Source organism: Arachis ipaensis, chromosome B8 (assembly GCF_059453495.1).
Source record: "Arachis ipaensis isolate K30076 ecotype BB chromosome B8, ASM5945349v1, whole genome shotgun sequence".
NCBI classification, from domain to species: Eukaryota; Viridiplantae; Streptophyta; class Magnoliopsida; order Fabales; family Fabaceae; genus Arachis; species Arachis ipaensis.
In genome coordinates this window covers 42,039,179-42,046,391 of record NC_142443.1, presented here as the reverse complement: position 1 = coordinate 42,046,391, position 7,213 = coordinate 42,039,179, and the positions used below count along the sequence as shown (strand labels likewise).

At 39.3% G+C, this 7,213-nt stretch overlaps 1 non-coding gene across 1 annotated transcript; it reads left to right on the top strand.

Annotated features, from left to right (window-relative positions):
* Window positions 1-309: 309 nt before the first annotated feature.
* On the top strand, window positions 310-417 carry LOC148547819 (small nucleolar RNA R71). The gene has a single exon (XR_015898039.1). It is a non-coding gene; the product is annotated as a small nucleolar RNA R71 (small nucleolar RNA).
* Window positions 418-7,213: the final 6,796 nt, after the last annotated feature.

Sequence of the window (7,213 nt, the reverse complement as noted above, 5' to 3'; positions counted from 1 at the left end):
GGATGCAGCTTGCATTCTATGCAGACTCTGAGAAATCATATTGACTTGCTGAGTCAATATTTTGTTCTGAGCCAATATGGCATTCAGAGTATCAACCTCAAGAACTCCCTTCTTCATAGGCGTCCCATTATTCACAGGATTCCTTTCAAAAGTGTACATGAACTGGTTATTAGCAACCATGTCAATGAGTTCTTGAGCTTCTGCAGGAGTTTTCTTTAGGTGAATGGATCCACCTGCAGAAGTGTCCAGTGACATCTTTGATAGCTCAGACAGACCATCATAGAATATATCCAGGATGGTCCATTCTGAAAGCATGTCAGAAGGACACTTTTTGGTCAACTATTTGTATCTTTCCCAAGCTTCATAGAGAGATTCACCTTCTTTCTGTCTGAAGGTTTGAACATCAGCTCTAAGCTTGCTCAGCTTTTGAGGAGGAAAGTATTTGGCTAAGAAAGCCGTGACTAGCTTATCCCAAGAGTTCAGGTTGTCTTTAGGTTGAGAATCCAACCATAATCTAGCTCTGTCTCTTACAGCAAAAGGGAAAAGCATGAGCCTGTAGACTTCAGGATTTACGCCATTAGTCTTAATAGTATCACATATCTGCAAGAATTCAGTTAAGAACTGAAAAGGATCTTCAGATGGAAGTCCATGAAACTTGCAGTTCTGCTGCATCAGAGAAACTAACTGAGGTTTCAGCTCAAAGTTGTTTGCTCCAATGGCAGGAATGGAGATGCTTCTTCCATGTAAATTGGAATTAGGTGCAGTAAAGTCACCAAGCATCCTCCTTTCATTATTATTATTTTCGCTTGCCATCTCCTCTGCCTGTTCGAAAATTTCTGAAAGGTTATCTCTGGATTGTTGTATTTTAGCTTCTCTTAATTTTCTCTTCAGAGTCCTTTCAGGTTCTGGATCTGCTTCCACAAGAATGTTCTTATCCTTGCTCCTGCTCATATGACAAGGAAGAATGGCCAGAAAAATGATAATAATAATAGAGATCCTTTATACCACAGTATAGGGATCCCTTTGTAAGTAGAAGAAGAGGGGGAGATAAAGGATGTGATGTAAAGGAAGAAACACAACTGTGAGGATTGGAATGTGAGATGAGATGTTAGGATATGAATGAATAAATAGAATGAGATGGGAGAGAAGGAGGGAATTTTCGAAATTTATTTTTGAAAAGGAGTTAGTGATTTTTGAAAATAGTTTTTGAAAAAGTTTAGTATTTTTTTCAAATTTTTTTTTTAAAAATTAAAATAATTAATAAATTAAAAGGAATTTTGAAAAAAGGGAGAGATATTTTCGAAAAATGAGAGAGAGAGTTAGTTAGGTGGTTTTGAAAAAGTTAAGAAACAAACAAAAAGTTTGTTAGTTAGTTGAAACAAATTTTGAAAACCAATTTTGAAAAGATAAGTAGTTAGGAGGTTAGGAAAGATATTTTGAAAAGATATTTTTGAAAAAGATAAGATAAGAAGATATTTTTGAAAAGATATGATAGAAATTAGTTTTGAAAAAGATTTGATTTTTAAAATCTCAATTAATGACTTGATTCATAAGAAATCACAAGATATGATTCTAGAACTTAAAGTTTGAATCTTTCTTAACAAGCAAGTAACAAACTTCAAATTTTTGAATCAAAACATTAATTGATTATGTTATTTTCGAAAATTTGGTATAAAAATAAGAAAAAGATTTTTGAAAAATATTTTTGGAATTTTCGAAAATAACTAAGAATTTTGAAAAAGATTTGATTTTTGAAAAAGATTTTGAAAAAGATAAGATTTTCAAATTGAAAATTTGATTTGACTCATTGGCAACAACTTGATTTTTTAAAAATTTTTGAAAAAGTCAACTCAAATTTTCGAATTTGATGAGAGAAAAAGGGAAAGATATTTTTTTTTTATTTTTGAATTTTTATGATGCAAGAGAAAAACACAAAAAAAATGCAATGCATGAAATTTTTAGATCAAAACATGTGATGCATGCAAGAATGCTATGAATGTCAAGATGAACACCAAGAACACTTTGAATGTCATGATGAACATCAAGAACATATTTTTGAAAAATTTTTAGTGCAAAGAAAACATGCAAGACACCAAACTTAGAAATCTTTCATGTTTAGACTCTAAGAAACGAAAAATGCATATGATAAACATGAAAAGACACAAAACAAAAAATCATCAAGATCAAACAAGAAGACTTACCAAGAACAACTTGAAGATCATGAAGAACACCATGAATGCATGAAATTTTCGAAAAATGCAAGATGCATATGCAAGTGACACCAAACTTATAATGTGACTCAAGACTCAAACAAGAAACAGAAAATATTTTTGATTTTTATGATTTTCTAATTTTTTTGGATTTTTATTTTATATTTTTCGAAAATTATTGTGAAAAATAAAAATAAGGATTTCAAAATTTTTAATATGAATTCCAGGAATCTTGCCATGTTAGTCTTAAAGCTCCAATCAAAGGGTCAGGCATGGCTTAATAGCCAGCCAAGCTTTAATAAAAATATGAGTGTAATTCAGACATGACAAGCCTGACATACCCTATCCAGAAGGATTGGGCATGACTCCACTGAAGTGATTAGCCAATCCCAAAGCAGTTTGGGTATGGCTTTACAGCCAGATAGGCTTCAACATGCTTCATGAAACACTAGAATTCATTCTTAAAAATTTTGAAGCCATAGAATAATTTATTTTTGAAAACATTATTTTTAGTAAAATATTTTTTTTTTCGAAAACAAGTGAGGAATTTTTGAAAGGTTTTTGAAAAATTTTTTTGAAAAGAAAATAAAAAGAAAATTACCTAATCTGAGCAACAAGATGAACCGTTAGTTGTCCAAACACGAACAATCCCCGGCAACGGCGCCAAAAACTTGGTGCACGAAATTGTGATGTCCAGGCTCGAACAATCCCTGGTAATGGCTCCAAAGCTTGGTGCTTTGATCTTAATTCATAATTGTCACAACTTCGATACAACTAACCAGCAAGTGCACTGGGTCGTCCAAGTAATACCTTACGTGAGTAAGGGTCGAATCCCACGGAGATTGTTGGTATGAAGCAAGCTATGGTCACCTTGTAAATCTCAGTCAGGCAGATATAAAGTGATAATGGTGTTTTCGAATATTATATAGTAAAATAGGGATAGAGATACTTATGTAAATCATTGGTAGGAATTTCAGATAAGCGAATGGAGATGCTTTTCGTTCCTCTGAACCTCTGCTTTCCTGCTATCTTCATCCAATCGGTCTTACTCCTTTCCATGGCTGGCTGTATGCAAGGGCATCACCGTTGTCAGTGGCTACATCCCCTCCTCTCAGTGAATAATATGCTCACGCACCCTGTCACGGCACGGCTATTCATCTGTTGGTTCTCGATCATGCTGGAATAGGATTCACCCTCCTTTTGCGTCTGTCACTAACGCCCAGCACTCGCGAGTTTGAAGCTCGTCACAGTCATTCAATCATTGAATCCTACTCAGAATACCACAGACAAGGTTTAGACCTTCCGGATTCTCTTGAATGCCGCCATCATTCTAGCTTGCACCACGAAGATTCCGGTTAGGAGATCTAAGAGATATTCATTCTAGCTTATTTCATGTAGAACGGAAGTGTTTGTCAGGCACGTGTTCATAGGGGAGATGGTGATGAGCGTCACACATAATCATCACCTTCATCACGTTCTTGGGTGCGAATGGATATCTTAGAAGTGAAATAAGATGAATTGAATAGAAAACAGTAGTACTTTGCATTAATCTTTGAGGAACAGCAGAGCTCCACACCTTAATCTATGGAGTGTAGAAACTCTACCGTTGAAAATACATAAGTGAAAGGTCCAGGCATGGCCGAGATGGCCAGCCCCCTAAACGAGATCAATAGTCTCCTAAGATGAACAATGGAATAAAACTGAGACCAAAGATACCTCATACAATAGTAAGAGGTCCTATTTATAATAAACTAGCTACTAGGGTTTACATGAGTAAGTAATTGATGTACAAATCCACTTCCGGGGCCCACTTGGTGCGTGCTTGGGCTTGGGCTTGAGTGTTACACGTGCAGAGGCCATTTGTGGAGTTGAACGCCAGTTTCTGTGCCAGTTTGGGCGTTCAACTCTGGTTTTGGATCCTTTTCTGGCGCTGGACGCCAGATTTGGGCAGAAGGCTGGCGTTGAACGCCGGTTTACGTCGTCAATTCTTGGCCAAAGTATGGACTATTATATATTTCTGGAAAGCCCTGGATGTCTACTTTCCAACGCAATTGGAAGCGTGCCATTTTGAGTTCTGTAGCTCCAGAAAATCCACTTTGAGTGCAGGGAGGTCAGAATCCAACAACATCAGCAGTCCTTTTTCAACCTCTGAATCTGATTTTTGCTCAAGTCCCTCAATTTCAGCCAGAAAATACCTGAAATCACAGAAAAACACACAAACTCATAGTAAAGTCCAGAAATGTGAATTTAACATAAAAACTAATGAAAACATCCCTAAAAGTAGCTAGATCCTACTAAAAACATACTAAAAATAATGCCAAAAAGCGTATAAATTATCCGCTCATCATGGGTAGTTAAGGGTTAAGGAGAAGAGGTGAGGGTTGAGGTGGTTAGGGGGGTGGCGCGGTGGTGGCGGCTTGGTGTTGGGGTTGTGGAGGGAGGAGGAAAGGGGAAGAGGGGAAGGAGAGGGAGGAGAAGAGAGGAAAGAAGAAGAAAAAAGGGGGGTGCGGTGGTGGCGGCTCGGTGGGTGTGGTTTGGCGCGGCAGTTGGAGCTGGGCGGCTAGGGCGATGGTGGTTGCAGAGGGGGGAGGAGGTGCAGAGGAGGAGGGAAGGGGATGAATGGGTGACGCGAGGGGTTAGGGTTTCGCGTGAATGGGGGGTTAGTATTTTTGAATCCACGCGAACGCGTAGAGCACGCGATCGCGTGATTTGGGCGAAAAGGGGAGTGACGCGGTCGCGTCAACGACGCGATCGCGTGAATTAGGTAAAAGGTAAGGGACGCGTACGCGTGAAGCACACAAACGCGTTGCTGAAAATTGTGCTAAACGTACGGTTCCAGCATCGTTTTGGCGCAACTCTCTGTTTCCAAAAGGGTCCATAAAATCCACGCGACGCGTACGCGTCGCTCACGTTTTCGCGTGGGATGTGTGCAGTGCAGGTGACGCGTTCGCATCAGTGATGCGAACGCGTGGGCCAATTTGTGCTAAAGGCACACCAGCCTCACGATTCCAGCCCAACTTTCTGGGTGTTGGATCTTTACGTCGATTTCCAGTCGACGCCCACGCATGGCCTGCGCGCTCGCGTGGGGTGATTTTTTTTTATGCAGTTATGCAGTATGCAATATGCAATGCTAATGTGGGTGATATGAATAATTCCAGGTTCAATGAAAATACAATAAAATAAAAAAAACAAAACGAAATAAAATTTAAAAAAAAGGAACGATCATACCATGGTGGGTTGTCTCCCACCTAGCACTTTTAGTTAAAGTCCTTAAGTTGGACATTTGGGGAGTCCTTTGTTATGGTGGCTTGTGCTTGAATTCATCCAAAAATCTCCACCACTGTTTGGAATGCAAACAACCTCGGGGGTCCCAAACTAGGCATGTGAAGCCCTTGAGTAAATTCAAACAGGTTCTCAGGTTCCTGGGATGTTGAATGTCAGAATAGATTCCAGGATCCCACACCTTGCTATTATATCCGCCTTTGTCTTGATTTTTACTTTTCTAGTCGGGCGATTTGGAAGTTGCATTCTCACCAAGATGACCAGACATTTTCCGAGACCCATTCAATCGAACTCGAAACCAATCCTTACACTTCAGATTGAAGCGTGGAACCTTATTGAATCTTGCATACCAGCTTGAGCACGAACCATTTTCATTTTACTCTTAAAGCCGCAAAGAGCTCTAAGCTGACCATCTGTTTCAAGAAAACCATATTCAAGTGGAAAAGTAAAGATAAAAGCTAAGGATTTTACCCACTTAAATTTAGTATTGGGTGGTACCTCGGGATATGTGTTTCCAGTGGTTTTGCAAGCTCTTCTCCCTTGTGTTCTTCTGTGAATTCTTCCACTTCCTTGTAGGCTTCTTTGGTTTTAACCACATCTTGATCCAAGTCTTCGATATCTTCCACATCACTCAAGTCATAAGTTGGAGGTTGCGAAAAATCTACCTCCGCATCATCTTCGTATTCACTTGGGGAAGATTCTCCCATCTCAAAGATTTCACTTGCGGATGCAAGTTCATTAGTAAGAGAACTTGGTTTAGGATTATCATTATCAAGGAAACTTGCTTGTTGAGTTATTCCGTCCAGTTCTTCATAAGATTCCTGCTTTGGAGGTTGTGCACTATCCTCCTTAGCATCAATTGAAAATTTCTTGACGGAATTCTCCATAATTTTGGATTCCCATGGAGGTTCAACGTCTCCTAAGTCTTCAACCAATTCTTCTTCTTCGATAATTTCAGCTTCCTCTACTTGTTCTAGTACAAAATCATGCTCCGTAGTGTCCAATGGGGTTTCTAGTATCTTCTTCATGCTGCGTTCTTCATTAGATTGCCCACATGAAGCCATGGGGGTTCCTTGAGTGTCCAAATGTCGGGAAGGCAGTCTATTTATTGCTTGATTCAATTGGTGAAGTGTGGCATGAAAATTTTCAAATGTTTCCTTAAGTTGCTCCCTTGTTTCTTGGGGTGATGGATATGGACATGGTGCATAGGGAGGTGGTGGTTCTTGGGAGTAATTGGGTTGGAATTGTGGTGGATAAGGGTTAGGGTCATATAGAGGTGAATGGTGGTAGTTGACTTGTGAGTGTGGTGGTTCAAAGCTGCGTTGAGGAGGTGGTTCATAGGCATATGGCGGGGCTTGTCAGTAATTACAAGTGGTTCCACCATATCTATCATCTTGGTACGCACCTCGGAATGGTTTCTGACTATAATAATTTGGTGGGTGATGGTTATCACGAAAGGGTCCACCATAACTATTGTCTCGACATGCATTGTTGAATGGTCATCGTCCATGGTAGTTTGGAGGGTGTTGTTGCCCAAAGGGTTGATCAGATCCTCGTGGCTCCTTCCATCTCTGATTGTTTTGACCCTGATACATGTTCCTGTTATAACTTCCATTCCTTACAACAGCATTGGAACCAAACTCAAAGCGATAGGGATAAGAATTTATAGTGACTAATAAAAATTAAAAACAAAAATAAAAACAAATAAACAGGTAAAAAAA